Source organism: Bufo gargarizans, chromosome 5 (assembly GCF_014858855.1).
Source record: "Bufo gargarizans isolate SCDJY-AF-19 chromosome 5, ASM1485885v1, whole genome shotgun sequence".
Classification (NCBI taxonomy): Eukaryota; Metazoa; Chordata; class Amphibia; order Anura; family Bufonidae; genus Bufo; species Bufo gargarizans.
In genome coordinates, this window is record NC_058084.1 from 305507135 (window position 1) to 305526358 (window position 19224).

The following is a 19224-nucleotide window of genomic DNA, read 5'->3' on the forward strand; positions in this document are numbered from 1 at the left end:
TGTGACGCTTTCTTGGCGCTTTTTGAAAGGCTGCAAAGCAGCCAATCAACAAGCGTCATACTACTTGCCCCAAGAGGCCATCACAGCCATGCCTACTATTGGCATGGCTGTGATTGGCCAGAGCACCATGTGACCCAGCCTCTATTTAAGCTGGAGTCACATAGCGCCGCCCGTCACTCTGCTCTGATTAGCGTAGGGAGAGGTTGCGGCTGCGACAGTAGGGCGAGATTAGGCAGATTAACTCCTCCAAAGGACTTGATTAACTGATCGATCTGCAGCTGTGGATCATTGAGCTGCTGATCCTCAATTGCTCACTGTTTTTAGGCTGCACAGACCGTTTGTCAGTCACATTTTTCTGGGGTGATCGGCGGCCATTTTGTGTCTTGTGGTGCGCCAGCACAAGCTGCGACCAAGTGCATTTAACCCTCAATGGTGTGGTTGTTTTTTGGCTAAAGCCTACATCAGGGTGAAGCTGTCACACCAAGTGCATTTAACCAGCAATAGTCTGTTCATTTTTTGGCCATATACAAAATCAGGGGCAAGCTGCGCCTGTCACCAAGTGCATTTAACCCTCAATGGTGTGGTTGTTTTTTGGCTAAAGCCTACATCAGGGTGAAGCTGTCACACCAAGTGCATTTAACCAGCAATAGTCTGTTCATTTTTTGGCCATATACTAAATCAGGGGCAAGCTGCGCCTGTCACCAAGTGCATTTAACCCTCAATGGTGTGGTTGTTTTTTGGCTAAAGCCTACATCAGGGTGAAGCTGTCACACCAAGTGCATTTAACCAGCAATAGTCTGTTTATTTTTTGGCCATATCCCAGTCTAATTCTGTCACTAAATCCATACCGGTCACCCAGCGCCTAAATACTAGGCCTCAAATTTATATCCCGCTAAATCTGTCCTTAGTGCTGTAGCTGGGCGAGTTATTTAGTGTCCGTTCAAGCACATTTCTTGTTCTGGGTTGAAATACAATTCCCAATTTAGCAATTTCATAATTTAGTGGTTTCTGCTATATCAGAGCTATTTGAAATCTATCCCTAAAAGGGTATATAATATTCAAGGTGCACATTGGGTCATTCAGAATAACTTCACACACACCCGCTACTGTGTATTTCCAAGTCTAATTCTGGCACTAAACCCATACCTGTCACCCAGCGCCTAAATACTAGGCCTCAAATTTATATCCCGCTAAATCTGTCCCTAGTGCTGTAGCTGGGCGAGTTATTTAGTGTCCGTTCAAGCACATTTCTTGTTCTGGGTTGAAATACAATTCCCAATTTAGCAATTTCATAATTTAGTGGTTTCTGCTATATCAGAGCTATTTGAAATCTATCCCTAAAAGGGTATATAATATTCAAGGTGCACATTGGGTCATTCAGAATAACTTCACACACACCCGCTACTGTGTATTTCCAAGTCTAATTCTGGCACTAAACCCATACCTGTCACCCAGCGCCTAAATACTAGGCCTCAAATTTATATCCCGCTAAATCTGTCCCTAGTGCTGTAGCTGGGCGAGTTATTTAGTGTCCGTTCAAGCACATTTCTTGTTCTGGGTTGAAATACAATTCCCAATTTAGCAATTTCATAATTTAGTGGTTTCTGCTATATCAGAGCTATTTGAAATCTATCCCTAAAAGGGTATATAATATTCAAGGTGCACATTGGGTCATTCAGAATAACTTCACACACACCCGCTACTGTGTATTTCCAAGTCTAATTCTGGCACTAAACCCATACCTGTCACCCAGCGCCTAAATACTAGGCCTCAAATTTATATCCCGCTAAATCTGTCCTTAGTGCTGTAGCTGGGCGAGTTATTTAGTGTCCGTTCAAGCACATTTCTTGTTCTGGGTTGAAATACAATTCCCAATTTAGCAATTTCATAATTTAGTGGTTTCTGCTATATCAGAGCTATTTGAAATCTATCCCTAAAAGGGTATATAATATTCAAGGTGCACATTGGGTCATTCAGAATAACTTCACACACACCCGCTACTGTGTATTTCCAAGTCTAATTCTGGCACTAAACCCATACCTGTCACCCAGCGCCTAAATACTAGGCCTCAAATTTATATCCCGCTAAATCTGTCCTTAGTGCTGTAGCTGGGCGAGTTATTTAGTGTCCGTTCAAGCACATTTCTTGTTCTGGGTTGAAATACAATTCCCAATTTAGCAATTTCATAATTTAGTGGTTTCTGCTATATCAGAGCTATTTGAAATCTATCCCTAAAAGGGTATATAATATTCAAGGTGCACATTGGGTCATTCAGAATAACTTCACACACACCCGCTACTGTGTATTTCCAAGTCTAATTCTGGCACTAAACCCATACCTGTCACCCAGCGCCTAAATACTAGGCCTCAAATTTATATCCCGCTAAATCTGTCCCTAGTGCTGTAGCTGGGCGAGTTATTTAGTGTCCGTTCAAGCACATTTCTTGTTCTGGGTTGAAATACAATTCCCAATTTAGCAATTTCATAATTTAGTGGTTTCTGCTATATCAGAGCTATTTGAAATCTATCCCTAAAAGGGTATATAATATTCAAGGTGCACATTGGGTCATTCAGAATAACTTCACACACACCCGCTACTGTGTATTTCCAAGTCTAATTCTGGCACTAAACCCATACCTGTCACCCAGCGCCTAAATACTAGGCCTCAAATTTATATCCCGCTAAATCTGTCCTTAGTGCTGTAGCTGGGCGAGTTATTTAGTGTCCGTTCAAGCACATTTCTTGTTCTGGGTTGAAATACAATTCCCAATTTAGCAATTTCATAATTTAGTGGTTTCTGCTATATCAGAGCTATTTGAAATCTATCCCTAAAAGGGTATATAATATTCAAGGTGCACATTGGGTCATTCAGAATAACTTCACACACACCCGCTACTGTGTATTTCCAAGTCTAATTCTGGCACTAAACCCATACCTGTCACCCAGCGCCTAAATACTAGGCCTCAAATTTATATCCCGCTAAATCTGTCCTTAGTGCTGTAGCTGGGCGAGTTATTTAGTGTCCGTTCAAGCACATTTCTTGTTCTGGGTTGAAATACAATTCCCAATTTAGCAATTTCATAATTTAGTGGTTTCTGCTATATCAGAGCTATTTGAAATCTATCCCTAAAAGGGTATATAATATTCAAGGTGCACATTGGGTCATTCAGAATAACTTCACACACACCCGCTACTGTGTATTTCCAAGTCTAATTCTGGCACTAAACCCATACCTGTCACCCAGCGCCTAAATACTAGGCCTCAAATTTATATCCCGCTAAATCTGTCCCTAGTGCTGTAGCTGGGCGAGTTATTTAGTGTCCGTTCAAGCACATTTCTTGTTCTGGGTTGAAATACAATTCCCAATTTAGCAATTTCATAATTTAGTGGTTTCTGCTATATCAGAGCTATTTGAAATCTATCCCTAAAAGGGTATATAATATTCAAGGTGCACATTGGGTCATTCAGAATAACTTCACACACACCCGCTACTGTGTATTTCCAAGTCTAATTCTGGCACTAAACCCATACCTGTCACCCAGCGCCTAAATACTAGGCCTCAAATTTATATCCCGCTAAATCTGTCCTTAGTGCTGTAGCTGGGCGAGTTATTTAGTGTCCGTTCAAGCACATTTCTTGTTCTGGGTTGAAATACAATTCCCAATTTAGCAATTTCATAATTTAGTGGTTTCTGCTATATCAGAGCTATTTGAAATCTATCCCTAAAAGGGTATATAATATTCAAGGTGCACATTGGGTCATTCAGAATAACTTCACACACACCCGCTACTGTGTATTTCCAAGTCTAATTCTGGCACTAAACCCATACCTGTCACCCAGCGCCTAAATACTAGGCCTCAAATTTATATCCTGCTAAATCTCTCGTTACCGCTGTCCTGTTGTGGCTGGGAAAGTTATTTAGTGTCCGTCAAAGCACATTTTTTGTTCTGGGTTGAAATACAATTCCCAATTTAGCAATTTCATAATTTAGTGGTTTCTGCTATATCAGAGCTATTTGAAATCTATCCCTAAAAGGGTATATAATATTCAAGGTGCACATTGGGTCATTCAGAATAACTTCACACACACACGCTTCTGTGCATTTCCAAGTCTAATTCTGTCACTAAATCCATACCGGTCACCCAGCGCCTAAATACTAGGCCTCAAATTTATATCCCGCTGAATTTGAATACAATACATTGGGCCAAATAATATATTTGTTGTTGTGGTGAACCATAACAATGAGAAAAACATCTAGTAAGGGACGCGGACGTGGACATGGTCGTGGACATGGTCGGACATGGTGGGTGACGTGAAGCCTCATTCTCTGCTATGACATGCAGACTGATTCTCTGCTGTCATGAAGCCAGATTGTCTGTTACGGGACCTCTCTGCTCTGCCTGTGTGCTAGGCCTAAATATATGCCAATGGACTGTTGCAGTGGTGGCTGACGTGAAGCCTCATTCTCTGCTATGACATGCAGACTAATTCTCTGCTGACATGAAGACAGATTCTCTGTTACGGGACCTCCCTCCTCTGCCTGGGTGCTGGGCCTAAATATATGCCAATGGACTGTTGCAGTGGTGGCTGACGTGAAGCCTCATTCTCTGCTATGACATGCAGACTGATTCTCTGCTGACATGAAGCCAGATCGTCTGTTACGGGACCTCTCTGCTCTGCCTGTGTGCTAGGCCTAAATATATGCCAATGGACTGTTGCAGTGGTGGGTGACGTGAAGCCTCATTCTCTGCTATGACATGCAGACTGATTCTCTGCTGTCATGAAGCCAGATTGTCTGTTACGGGACCTCTCTGCTCTGCCTGTGTGCTAGGCCTAAATATATGCCAATGGACTGTTGCAGTGGTGGCTGACGTGAAGCCTCATTCTCTGCTATGACATGCAGACTAATTCTCTGCTGACATGAAGACAGATTCTCTGTTACGGGACCTCCCTCCTCTGCCTGGGTGCTGGGCCTAAATATATGCCAATGGACTGTTGCAGTGGTGGGTGACGTGAAGCCTCATTCTCTGCTATGACATGCAGACTGATTCTCTGCTGACATGAAGCCAGATCGTCTGTTACGGGACCTCTCTGCTCTGCCTGTGTGCTAGGCCTAAATATATGCCAATGGACTGTTGCAGTGGTGGGTGACGTGAAGCCTCATTCTCTGCTATGACATGCAGACTGATTCTCTGCTGTCATGAAGCCAGATTGTCTGTTACGGGACCTCTCTGCTCTGCCTGTGTGCTAGGCCTAAATATATGCCAATGGACTGTTGCAGTGGTGGCTGACGTGAAGCCTCATTCTCTGCTATGACATGCAGACTGATTCTCTGCTGACATGAAGCCAGATTGTCTGTTACGGGACCTCTCTCCTCTGCCTGGGTGCTAGGCCTAAATATATGCCAATGGACTGTTGCAGTGGTGGCTGACGTGAAGCCTCATTCTCTGCTATGACATGCAGACTAATTCTCTGCTGACATGAAGCCAGATTCGTCTGTTACGGGACCTCTCTCCTCTGCCTGGTGTGCTGGGCCTAAATATATGACAATGGACTGTTGCAGTGGTGGCTGACGTGAAGCCTGATTCTCTGCTATGACATGCAGACTGATTCTCTGCTGACATGAAGCCAGATCCTCTGTTACGGGACCTCTCTCCTCTGCCTGTGTGTGCTAGGGCCTAAATATATGCCAATGGACTGTTGCAGTGGTGGCTGACGTGAAGCCTCATTCTCTGCTATGACATGCAGACTGATTCTCTGCTGACATGAAGCCAGATTGTCTGTTACGGGACCTCTCTCCTCTGCCTGTGTGCTAGGCCTAAATATATGCCAATGGACTGTTGCAGTGGTGGCTGACGTGAAGCCTCATTCTCTGCTATGACATGCAGACTAATTCTCTGCTGACATGAAGCAGATTGTCTGTTACGGGACCTCTCTCCTCTGCCTGGGTGCTGGGCCTAAATTTATGACAATGGACTGTTGCAGTGGTGGCTGACGTGAAGCCTGATTCTCTGCTATGACATGCAGACTGATTCTCTGCTGACATGAAGCCAGATCCTCTGTTACGGGACCTCTCTCCTCTGCCTGTGTGTGTGCTGGGCCTAAATATATGCCAATGGACTGTTGCAGTGGTGGCTGACGTGAAGCCTCATTCTCTGCTATGACATGCAGACTGATTCTCTGCTGACATGAAGCCAGATTCTCTGTTACGGGACCTCTCTCCTCTGCCTGTGTGTGTGCTGGGCCTAAATATATGCCAATGGACTGTTGCAGTGGTGGCTGACGTGAAGCCTCATTCTCTGCTATGACATGCAGACTAATTCTCTGCTGACATGAAGACAGATTCTCTGTTACGGGACCTCCCTCCTCTGCCTGGGTGCTGGGCCTAAATATATGCCAATGGACTGTTGCAGTGGTGGCTGACGTGAAGCCTCATTCTCTGCTATGACATGCAGACTAATTCTCTGCTGACATGAAGACAGATTCTCTGTTACGGGACCTCTCTCCTCTGCCTGGGTGCCGGGGCCTAAATATCTGAGAATGGACTGTTCCAGTGGTGGGTGACGGGAAGCCAGATTCTCTGCTATGGAACCTCTCTCCAATTGATTTTGGTTAATTTTTATTTATTTAATTTTTATTTTAATTCATTTCCCTATCCACATTTGTTTGCAGGGGATTTACCTACATGTTGCTGCCTTTTGCAGCCCTCTAGCTCTTTCCTGGGCTGTTTTACAGCCTTTTTAGTGCCGAAAAGTTCGGGTCCCCATTGACTTCAATGGGGTTCGGGTTCGGGACGAAGTTCGGATCGGGTTCGGATCCCGAACCCGAACATTTCCGGGATGTTCGGCCGAACTTCTCGAACCCGAACATCCAGGTGTTCGCTCAACTCTAGTTTAGATTAACATCATCTCACTTGGAAATAACTGTCTTATTGGCAGAAATGTACAGAAAATACCACACATACACACACACACACACAATAATAATAATAATAATAGTAATAATAATAATAAAAAATATAGCAGCTAAATTTTCAAATGCAACCAACTGCTTTGACATTGAATACAGTAGCCACAAGAGTTGCCATCTGGCTTTCTGCATACCAAAATAAAATGTATAGCTTATGCATGTGTTATAAAATTATGTTACACACTGATCAACCATAACCATAACAGTTGCAATAAATAACTTTGCGTAACTGACGACAATGGTAACTGTCAAAGGATATATTAGGCATAAGATTAACAATGAGTTCTTGAAGTTGCTCTGTGGAAATAAGGAAATAAAGGAAATAATTTTTTTTTAAACAAGCAGAAGCAGAAGGGTAAGCATGACTTTGATAGCAGACAAACTTTGATGACTTTGGAAAGTTGGGCTTTTAGTGCTATGGCCTGTGGGTGGGTGGCTGGGTATTTGCGCTTGCGTTCAAATGCCTGGGGTAAGGACATTTGCATGCTTTGCTGGGACACGGAAGTGGATGTGGTCGCTGATGGTGCTTGCAAAGGTCCAGGTGCAGGGCGGGAGGCATCTGGGCCTGCGCCTTCAACAGGGAATTGGCCATCACGTAACACAGGATAAGAGGAGGCAGTGGTGTTACCCACAGACACAGATTGTGGACCCAGGCATTCGGCCCACCTATTACGGTGCTTTTACGCCATGTGGTGGATCATGCTGGTGGTGGCGAGGTTGCCAGTGTTCATGCTCCTGCTCATTTTTGTATGACACAGGTTGCAAAGTACAATTCTTTTGTCATCCGTACTTTCCTTAAAAAAGCGTCAGACTGTGGACCACCTACCCCTTGTCAAGGGAGATTGCTGCAAGGGGGTGCTCGGGGAACAATTGTGGGCCTGTTTGGTGTGGCCCGCCTTCTCCCTTTTGCCACCTTCCCGAGTTGGGTCAGTGACTTCATCGTCCACCACCTCCTCTTCCACTTCCTCACTCTGGTCATCCTCCTGACTTGTTGACCTAACAACAACCTCAATTATTGACAACTGTGTATTATCCTCATCATCAACCTCTTAAGACACTAATTGCCGTTAACTTATTGGCAACTGTGTCTCATCATCATCATCCACCTCGTGAAACACTAATTGACATTCCCCATTGTTATCTTCTTGTGACTGTGGATGCCCAAGACTTTGGGAATCAGAGCACAAGATCTCATATCCCTCTTCAAGCGGGCTTGTCGAGAGTCCCAAATGACGGAATGGCGCTGAAAAGAGCTCCTCGGAATATCCGATTGTGGAATCACTTGTTTGGCAAGACTCTCCATGGTGGAAGGAAGGAGGATCAGGGTGAGAATTGTGTTGACCAGACTCTTGGCTACTGAGACTGGAGTTGGTGGAAGACAGGGTTGTACTTAACCAACTGGAAGCATTATCTGCTGCAATCCAACCAGCCACCTGGTTGCACTGGTCTGACTTTGCGAGCAATGTCCTGCGCTGCCCTGCAAAGTGGGACATGAAGCTAGGTATCGTGGATGACTTTTTTTCTTGTGCTCTGGCAGCAGTCTCAGTCACACAGGAGATTTACCGCAGATAATGTGCTGATGTCAGCAGCGGCTAATATAAAATTACAGGGAATGTCACAGGTATTTGGCATGTGGAAATGTTACACAGGAGATGTACCACAGGTAATGTCACTGTCCACAGCAGGCTAACTATTGCTCGCTATTTAGCGCAGGATGTGCTAAAAAAAAGATATTGCTGCCACACACAATAGTCCTTAAAAGGACTTTTGGGTCTGTAATGTTTTAGCAATATAGTGCAGGTTGGGCTAAAAATATATATTGCTGCTGCCACACACATCAATACTCCTTGACAAGTTTTTCAACTGAAAACAAGAAAATTTCACTCCCTACACTATCTTTCCCTTCTTCAGCTCAGCTGTTCCTGACTAAGACTGAGCCGAACACGTCATCAGGTGATATATAGCACCCGATGACGCGTTCCGACCAGCCAATCACTGTAATGCCAGTAACCAACATGGCTACAGAATTACAGTGAAGGGCAGTACTTACCCGCACGTTTATTGTCTGCGTAGCAGCCAACAAACGTGCAGAGATGAGACTCTAGCATTGCGCTCGAGCACATGCAGAATTCGGCCTAATAGCGTAATGTGCCAATAATGTGATGTGACCATTTTACAGATCAGAAGACAGAGAAGGAGGCATTTTTCACCAAAAAAGGGATCATTTTGGATCATGTTTTTAAGCAGGCTATTGGTTACCACTGTATACTCAATACTTACAGAACATCTCACCCACAGTAGTGTGCGTACATTTACCACTTTGCTGGCTTTAAGGCACAGTACACAGTCTTACAGGTCGATGTTAGCGCTAAGAAGAAGTGCACTCCTTTTTCACTGTCGCCAGCTGATTTCACATAAATGTCTGCAGAATCTATTCTATTAAACGCTTATACAAGTAGAGCACCTTGACAGAGTGGAGAGGGTGTCAGCAGTAAGTTTGTGTTGACGTCACTGATTAATTTGCCATTCCTCTGATCCATCAGAACTATAACCCACAAAAACAAATCCTGTCTGTGGAGCATCCACCTTCACTCGGTCAGCATTTGTTCAATAATCCATCAGTATTGCTAATGCCCCAAAAAAACAGGAGTGGATTTAAAATAGATACTCCACGTGTGAGCGTGAGCGAGCAAACTTTTGAATTAGAGCCGTGCCACCGGCCGGAGAAAGCTCAGTAAAAGTAATAGGGTCTAGCCTCCCCAACCCCCCTCATGTTTATGTGAGAGCAAGAAATAAGCACAATTATACAGTCAAATAGACAAGAACCCAGAAACAGGTAATTACCAATCTGGAATTGTATAGCTATTGTATATTATGTTTTCAAGGCACAGACAGATAGTGAAGATGGAAAGGAAACTGCATTGCGCAGTACCATAGTATAAAGGATCTAAAACAGAGATGACACGTAAATAGAAATATTTGCATGTCTTCTGTGTTTTGTACCCACTACTGCTTTTGGCTTCCAAATCATAAGCCAATTCTGATGGAACCATACAGGCCTTACAGCTGCTACACAGACAGGAACCATTGTGCATCACATTTTTCCTTCCTTCTGACAGATCAGAAGAAAGGTTAAATAAATGATGATGTCAGCCAAGACGAAATGCAAAATAGTGGCCCAGTCATGAAATGGGAGGGTGGAAACAGCATGAGAAGTCCACAGAGTGGACCTATGACATAGTGGTGAGGTGTAAGCAGCATGAGGAGACTGCAGAGTAGCCCAATGACAGAGTGTGGATGTGGCGGCAGCAGTAGCATCAGGAGGAGGCCACAGGGCAGCACAATGACAGAGTCCGGAGGTGGCGACAGCAGCAGCATCAGGAGGATACCCCAGAGTGGCAAGGTGACATAGTGTGGAGATGGCAGCCGCAGCAGGATACCATACAGTGGCAAGGTGACATAGTGTTGAGATGGCAGACGCAGGATAACACAGAGTGGCAAGGTGATATAGTGTGGAGATGGCAGTAGCAGTAGCAGCATCAGGATACCACCCAGTGGCAAGGTAACATAGTGTGGAGATGGAGGCAGCAGCAACAGGATACCACAGAGTATCAAGGTGACATGGTGTGAAGATGGCAGCAGGAGTAGCATCAGAAGACTACACAGTGGCAAGGTAAAAGAGTGTAAAGATGGCAGCAGCAGCATCAGGAGACCACACAGTGGCAAGGTAACATAGTGTGGAGATGGCAGCAGCAGCATCAGGATACCACAGAGTGGTAAGGTGACATAGTGTGGATATGGCATCAGCAGCAGCAGTATCAGGATACCACAGAGTGGCAGGGTGACATAGTGTGGAGATGGCAGCAGCAGCAGCATCAGGAGACCACAAAGTGACTCTGTGACAGAGTGTGCTGGTGTGTGGCAATCCCAGTACCTGCTGACAAAGGTGGGTGAAAGAAGGAGCACTTGGCATCAGACGTGTGGCATCAGGCGGGTGGAATCATCAGAGTAGTAGCTGAGGCAGGTATCCAGAAGAAACCGGTCTCTTTTATCAAAGTGTTGGTGTGGCACCATAGATGATCTAGTCTGATGCATCAGGAAAAAGGTAAGTCTCTCCACATTTTGGGTGAACAGGCGAGTTCTCCTTGGGGTAACTATGGCCCCAGCTGCACTAAACACCCGCTCTGATGCCACGCTACTGGCCAGGCAGGACAGCTTTTTCAGGGCAAACTCTGCCAGTTGCGGCCACAAATCCAGTTTGGCTGCCAAGTAGTCCAGTGGATATTCAATATAGGGTGGCAGGGTGCTGTCCAAGTATGCCCCCACCAGCTGGTTAAGGTACTGCTCCAGGTCTACCTGCTGCTGCTTATCAGCGACTGTAGACTCAGGCTTCTGATGATGGAGCTGGTACTGCTCCTGCCACCCCACCCCTCCCTAGCAGCCATGGCAGTGGAACATGAGTGCAGAGGGCCCCCCGGTCAGACCCGTGAGAGGATGGATGATGGCACAGATAGGCTGTGGCTAACTGACTACATAGGATGTCTCTGTAGTAGTTCAGTTTGTCCTCCCTCTCAGTGGGTGTAATAAAGGCCCCCATTCTGGACCAATAGCGAGGGTCCAACAAGGTGGAGAGCCATAATTCATCACCTGCCAAATGGTGACAATTCGGCTGTCACTACGCAAGCAAGTGATTATGCGTCGGACCATTTGTGCAAGTGACTCGGAGGGACTCCCTGCCTCCATCTCCACTGCATACTGCCATGGTGTGTCTGGGTCATCTGTCTCGTCTTCCTCATCACCCTGTAGCTCCTCTGGATGCTCCTGCTCCTCCTATCCGGTCACCTGAATAGAAAAACCACATTGCCTGTGCTCCAATGTCCTCCTCCCCCTCCTCCTCCTCTTCCAGTTCAGCCCCCACAGGGCTCATGTGGCCATGAGATCTAGGCACCATGTCTCCAGTCCCCTGACCAGCCATTTGTTACCACCATCTGTTACAGGACATGAAGCAGTGGAATGACGTTGTTCATCCTGTAGTCCTGGCGACTGACAAATAACGTGGCGTCCTCAAAAGGCTGGGGCAAACAGCAGGTGTCACTCATGAGCTGCCACTGGCTAACATCAAAGTTACACAGGGGAGTACTCCTATTCACTTCCATCATCAAGAAATCGTTGATGGTCTTTCTCTGTTCGTATAGTCGGTCCAACATTTGGAGTGTGGAATTCCAACGGGTGGAAACATCGCATATCAGCCTATGTTGGGGGATGCCGTTCTGCCGCTGCAGCTCAAGGAGGGTGTGCTTTGCAGTGTATGAGTGGCTGAAGTGCATTGAAAGTTTCCTGCCCAATTTTAGGATGTCTTGCAGATGGGTGGAAGACTTCAGGAACCACCTGAGAACCAGATCGAACACATGTACCTCGCAGGGCGCATGGCTCAGCACTCCTTGACGCAGCGCCGACACAATGTTCTTCCCATTGTCGGTCACCATGGTTTTCGATTTTGAGTTGTCAAAAAATGAGATACAGAACAGCGTGACACTGCCATGCCCTGCACATGTGGTATGCTGGAGAGGTACTGTGAGTAGTCCCTGCAGTGGAGGCTAAGAACATTGCGGAGGATGAGGAGGCAGAGGCAGACATTGTTGCTGGACCAACTGTGTGACAACGTGGAGGCAGAAGCGGCGTGACCTGGCCAAGTTGCTGGTGTGGATGTGCAGGAACCACATTTACCCAGTGGTCCGTAAAGGATATGTATCGTCCCTGACCGTAGTTACAGCTCCACACGTCGGCGCTGCCGTGCACTTTGGCAGACACCGACAGGCTCAAGGACTGGCCCGCCATCTGTTCTACATATTTGTGCAGGACTGGTACTGCCTTTTTGGCAAAGAAATGACGGCGTGGAACGCTCCACCTCACTCGGCATAAGCCATCAGTTCTCTGAAAGGTGCCGAGTACACCACTTGAAAAGGGAGGGACTGCACCAAGAGCAACTTGGACAGGAGCATGTTCAGCTTCTGCGTGGTTGGATACGTGCATGCATACTGCTTTCTCATTGCAATAGCTTCGGTGATTGATTGCTAACGGAATGACTGACGAGGAGTAGGAGGAGGAGGAGGAGTAGGAGCATCTGGACCAGCAGAAGATGGGAATGACAGACAGATCCCTTCGGCTGAGGTGGTGGAGCCTTGACTGGTTGAAACTCGGTGTGTGCCACTGGGTGATTCAGCATTTGCTGCGGAAGGCTGGACCACCAAATTGGAGCCACAGTTCTCCCAGGCCACTTTATGGTGATGCTGCATATGTTGACACAGGGCTATGGTGCCAACATAGGCACCCTGGACATGCTTCACCTTCTGCCCACATATTCTACATATGGCCATATTAATCTCCTCCGACGGCTTAACAAAAACTTCCACACCACAGAGTAGGTGATTTTCCCCCCAACAGTCCACACTGTTTTCTACTGCTGCTGCCTCAGTGAACCCGTGCACTGCTACTTCCTGGGCAGGTAGGCTGCGGTAAAATGTAAATGTCTAAATGTTCTTTAAACAAATAAATAATGAACTATTTGATGAAAAATTAATGTTTTCCCCATTTACTTTTCAGTAATGTTTTATATTCATTAAAACATTCACTTAAAAACATACTGCATAATACACTGATCAGCCTATATGTTAGAAGCTCAACTGTAAAACAGTTCTCAAACCCCAATTAACATCAATTTGTAGCACAGTACTTGTACACTGAAGCAAAATCAACATTTGACATCGTCATGAAAGCAAAAACACTGTGTTTTGCAGTGCTGTTTACGATGATAAGTACCACCAACCTAGTCTAAGAACATATAGTCAATGATCCTTGGCCAGTATTTCCTCATTTACAGTATGCAAGAAAGTTATCTATCATTAAAGTCCATTATTTCTTTTGTTGCTGTCATCCATTTCTATTCTTACTGCACAAGTAAGATCAAATAAGCCATCTTATACATTTCAATATGAAAGCTGGGAGCCAGGATAACCTTTATACATTATATCTAGTACTGATTATAAAGGCTCAAGTGTCTGTCAAAAACACTGTTTTCTCTACACTAATCTCTTTTCATATAGAAGTCACATACAATCTAATATATAAAGCTGAGTGTATGTGTGTGTATGTCCGCTAAAGGAATCCGCATCGTCGCATTTACAATCATGAAATTTGGCACACAGGCACATCAGGTGTCCGGGAAGGTTTTAGACCAGGTCTCAGCTCTCTAGGACGTACTGTTCCTGAGATATTCCCAAAAAATGCGTTAGCCATGACCCTTATTAGCCAATAGAAGTTTGCAGGTCCTCCAGTGTCCACATACACAGTTTTACTTCAGGTTTCCATAACAACCCAGCCATTTAGCTTCACTGCTGTTGGAGTGCTTTAAAGGAAATCTGTCACCAGGATAATTGCTATTGAAGTAAAGCCATGGTCTAATAGCACTTAGTACCTTATTTCAAGATGTGCCTTTGTTCCAGCAATAGATGTTTTTATCCTCTGAAAATCCAGTTTATTTGGTATGCAAATGAGCCAGTAAGGTGCCCAGGCAGCGTCACTCTTGCAGGAAGGAGCACAAACACGCCCCCTGCCACAATGTGTCCACCCTCAAAAGACTTAAAACTCTGCCCCCAGGCCCCACTAAGCCACGCCCCTTATCTGGTTAGGCCATGCCCCCTCCCACTCCTGAGCCGATAGGAATTGAAGGGATGGGAGGGATGGTGACTTTCTCCCTGCAGCTCACACTCAGACAGCACAGTACTGTTATCTTAGAGTGAGCTGTTCAAAAGGACATGCCCATGATCCAGTTAGGCTATGCCCCCTACCACTCTTCAGCTGACTGAGATTGAAAAAATGAAGTAAAAAATCCACTTCTAGGTCCCGCTAAGCCACGCCCAGATCTGGTTAGGTCATGCCCCCTCCCACTCCTGAGCCAACAGGGATTGAAAAAATGAAGGTAAAAATCTACTCCTGTCAGCTGCAGGGGTGGGAAAGATGGGTGACTTTCTCCCTGCAGCTCACACTTAGACAGTACTGTGCTGCTATCTTAGAGTGAGCTGCTTAAAAGGACATGCCCCCGATCTAGTAAAGGCCACTGTTAAGGGGGTGGGCCCCTGTGGAGGTCACTGTCAAGCGGGTGGTAAGGTTGTTATAAAGGTCAAACTTAAGGGGGTGGGCTGCTGTGGAGGTCCAATTTTAAAGGACGGAGCACTGTGGGGGGGTCAGTGTTAAAGGGGGACTGTGGAGGTCACTGTTTTGGTGGCAGGGTGCTGTAGATGTCACTGTTATAGTGGATAGTGTTGATATCTTTTAACAACACACACAAACAATAAATTAAAAAGATTAAATATACCCGAGCGAAGCCGGGTCCTTCAGCTTGTTAATTTATATTTCACTATCAAATATAAATTTGTGGTTTTCAGTAAAAAGGGGACAGAAGAGGTCCATGGAAGAGGTTACAGTACCTTACTTTTACTATTTTTGTGCTCTAACTAGTAGGTGGATGAGTAAAGTATTGATTTTGTTTCAAGTGCCTCAAATGGATGGTTAGTAATCAGTGGTACAATATTCCATCCTTTCTCTTGATGCAGTTTGAAGATACAGCATTTTTAAAAATCCCTTTAAATACATTTCACATTTTAAGTCTACATAAAAGGCTACATAAAGGGTATGGTCACATGTTCAGGTTTCTTGCAATTTTCGAAGCCAAAACTAGAAGTGAATTAAAAAAAGAGGAAAAGTCTTATCTTTCCATCATACTTTCTCTCCTTTTATGATCCATTCCTTATTTTGGCTTCTGAAACTGCATCAGGAATTTCAGCAAACCTGAATGTGTGGCCGTACACTAATTAGTTTTGCATTTGCTTTGATACAGTATGTCCACATGTAGAGATGAGCAACGTTTTGAAAAATTGTGTTTGGCAACTTTGCCAATTAGCCAAGAAATTTGATTTGTTACTAATTAATTTGTCACAAATTGCTATAAATCAGGTCTACCCAGGCCACTATGTGTTAGGGTATGGCCAGCCCATATAGCTGCCTTTCATTTAATAATGAAGACCGCACTGTATAGTTCTTGTTAATTGTTAATGGCTGTGTGGCACCTTTAAACATGGGCTGTTGCTTGCATGTGGTTTGGCTGGTTACGTGGGGGTACAATATGCATATCATTACTGTTCTTGACAGTATTATGTAGCAATAATGAGTCGTACAGCAATTTAAAGTAAGTGGTCAAATTAAATCTTAACTTTTAATAAACAACGGTTATGAAAAATGGCCCCAAAAATAAGCTAATATACAATTACAGCAATAAAGAAGCACGGTAGGTCACCCCACAGGTGATTGTGGTACCGGATAGCTAGGACACGCTTAATAGAGAAGGTGCTCGGCGGCACCAGAATTAAATAACCAGATGGTCCTACCGCTCCGATGAAATGCTTCCCGGTGCAATGGTTGCCTCACCGATATTGAATGATGTCCATACAAGGCTGGAAACAGTTGCTGATCACAGGGTTAGGAAAGCAAAGCTAGCTGGCCCTAAAGATGCCCTAGGGGACCTACACTAGCCTAGCTGACCTGATCACTGAGTTTTTTTAGACCAGGCAACCATTTACCCCCCTGAGAAATAGATCCAAGATTTGGGAATAACAGTCTCCGAAGTAATTAACTTGTCACACAGGCTGTCCTTAGTAAAGGTCTATCCTTTGTTCCTACACGTCATTTTGATGCCTTTACCTGGACTAAAGATTTACATCTCTTTATTTGTAAACTCAGGTGGCATACATTTTAAAAAAATATGGATGAGCGGCAGTGTCAGGAACTGGGGATTCCTTTTAATCTATTGTCTGATGTCAGGTTGTTACACAGCTTGGAGGGAATGGATGGTGGCTTGTCTGGTGTGGGTCCATTTACAGCACTAAAATGCCCCTCTCCGGGGGGCGTGGCTAACTGCCGACATGAGCGCACGCACTTGAGAGCGGCTCCGTTCCCTGAACCCTATCCTGACTAATCCTGTCAAGCTGCATTCATCAAATTCTGAGTGGCAAGTGCAGAGGAGAAGGAGGAAACCCAGGCACCAAGATATGGGGCCCAGCAAGGCACAGTCCGCGGTCGATAAGCTCAAAGAATATGCCCGCCAGGAGAACCAACATGGCACCGCAGCTCCCGCTACTCCACATGCAGCGGTGACGCGTGGGCAGGCCGCACAGCAGATGGAGCCTGAAGATGCTGGGGAACCTGAGATCACGCTGAAAGCGGTATCTGAACAGCTTCTTACAGCGATATCCTCCTGCCAATCCTCCCTTACCTGTAAGATAGAGGAGGTGCGCGTTGACCTGGTGCTGTTGAGACAGGACGTGCAACAGCTGAGGGAGAGAGTCAAGCAGACAGAGGACCGGGTGTCGGAGCTGGAGGACTACACCAGGCCGCTGGACTCGAGACTGACGGAGGTGGAGAGAGCTGTCGGACTATGGCGGCAGAAGTGCGACGATCTGGAGAATCGGGCCCGACGCAACAACGTGCGGATCCTGGGGCTGCCAGAAAGGGCAGAGGGGAGAGACCCTGCCGGCTTCCTGGAGACGTGGTTCAAGGCCCAGTTTCCCGCTGCTGCGTTCTCTGCGGCCTATGCTGTAGAAAGGGCGCACAGAGTCCCGGCCAGACCACCGCCTCCGGGCGCACCACCGAGGCCTCTGCTCGCCCGATTGCTAAATTGGAAGGATTGAGATCTAATTCTCAGTCAAGCGAGGAGCAAGGGTGCAATTTCACACAATAATGCTAATGTGTCGCTTTTCCCGGAATTTTATGCGGATTTACAGAAGAAGAGGGCCACCTTCGTCTCGGTCAAGAGGCGCCTCAGGGAACTGAACTTGCAGTACTCGATGGCTTACCCGGCGCGTCTCCGTGTGGTGGATGGAGACCGGCCTATATTTTTCACTGATCCGAAGGAAGCTGAGGACTGGGTCGCTAGGCGTCCAAGGCCGCACTGACCTGGGACACCGATTCTAAGCTGCAAGTATTGATGGGCCCTTGGAAGGCACGATATGGGCGCCTTGCCACTGAGTTCAATTTTTCCTGTTTTACGGTGCAATCTTCTGCCTCACCTGTAATATGCTGTATTATTGGCTGCCAGACCACTGGGACCATTGATCCAGTTATGTTGTTGATATTGATTCATGAGGGGATTGGATATGCATGTATGCATTTATTGAGGCTTAGTGCACCTGCAGGTGCATTATCTGCACTGAATGGGGAATGGTCGGCTACCTGTACGAGCATAATATCTTTCCTCCCGTACTGGTCCCCGAATTCATTGCCACGTTACTAACACTATTATGTATACACTGGATGTATGTTTAGAGGTGTTAGTTGTTCACCTGTTAGGTTATATGTTTATTAAGTTACTGAAGGCATGGTCACATCACTTTTTCACTGGGAGTGTGGGTAGGAGGCGAGTTAATATACTGAGCAAGGTTCCTTCTCACTCGCCGGATAGTATCCTGCACTACTGGAGGGATAACCCTATGCTAGAATTATGGGATCTCTAGTGGCGATGTCCTGGAACGTGAGAGGCTTGGGCGCTCTGAACAAGAGGATAGCGGTATTTTCACATGTGCGACGCTATAGCCCTCACGTCCTAGGACTTCAGGAGACTCATCTGACGGCTGACACTGGGCACAGAATTGTTAAACAATGGGTGCAGTGGTCACTTCAGTCATATGGTACATCAAATTCTAGAGGTACGGCCATACTAGTGCGCAAGGGACTCCTTTGGGAGCCGCAGCAGTGTGTTGTCGATCCGGAGGATCAATACTTACTAGTGTATGGCTTTATTAATCACATCCCCTATGTTATAATCCAAGTGATTTTGGGGTTTGCGGCGCAATATCCCTCGGCCCGGCTGATCTGTATGGGAGACTTCAATATGGTCATGCAGGAGGAGTTGGACAGATATCGACCACCTGATGGGAGGGGGACTGGGGTCCACTCGACAACAACACTGTTCAGAATTACTGCAGAACTGGGATGGGTGGACTTGTGGAGACTTAGGAACCCGCAGCTGAGGGAATACTCCTGTTTCACTCCCACTAGGGGGGCGCTCTCGAGAATTGACTACGTTCTGGGTAACGCTGCTGTATATACGGATTTGGTAGATATTACCTATGAACCGCAGGGCCCCTCAGATCATGCTGCGGTTGTGGCACGTTTTAACATTCCTGGGGTTACCTCTAGAGGGGGA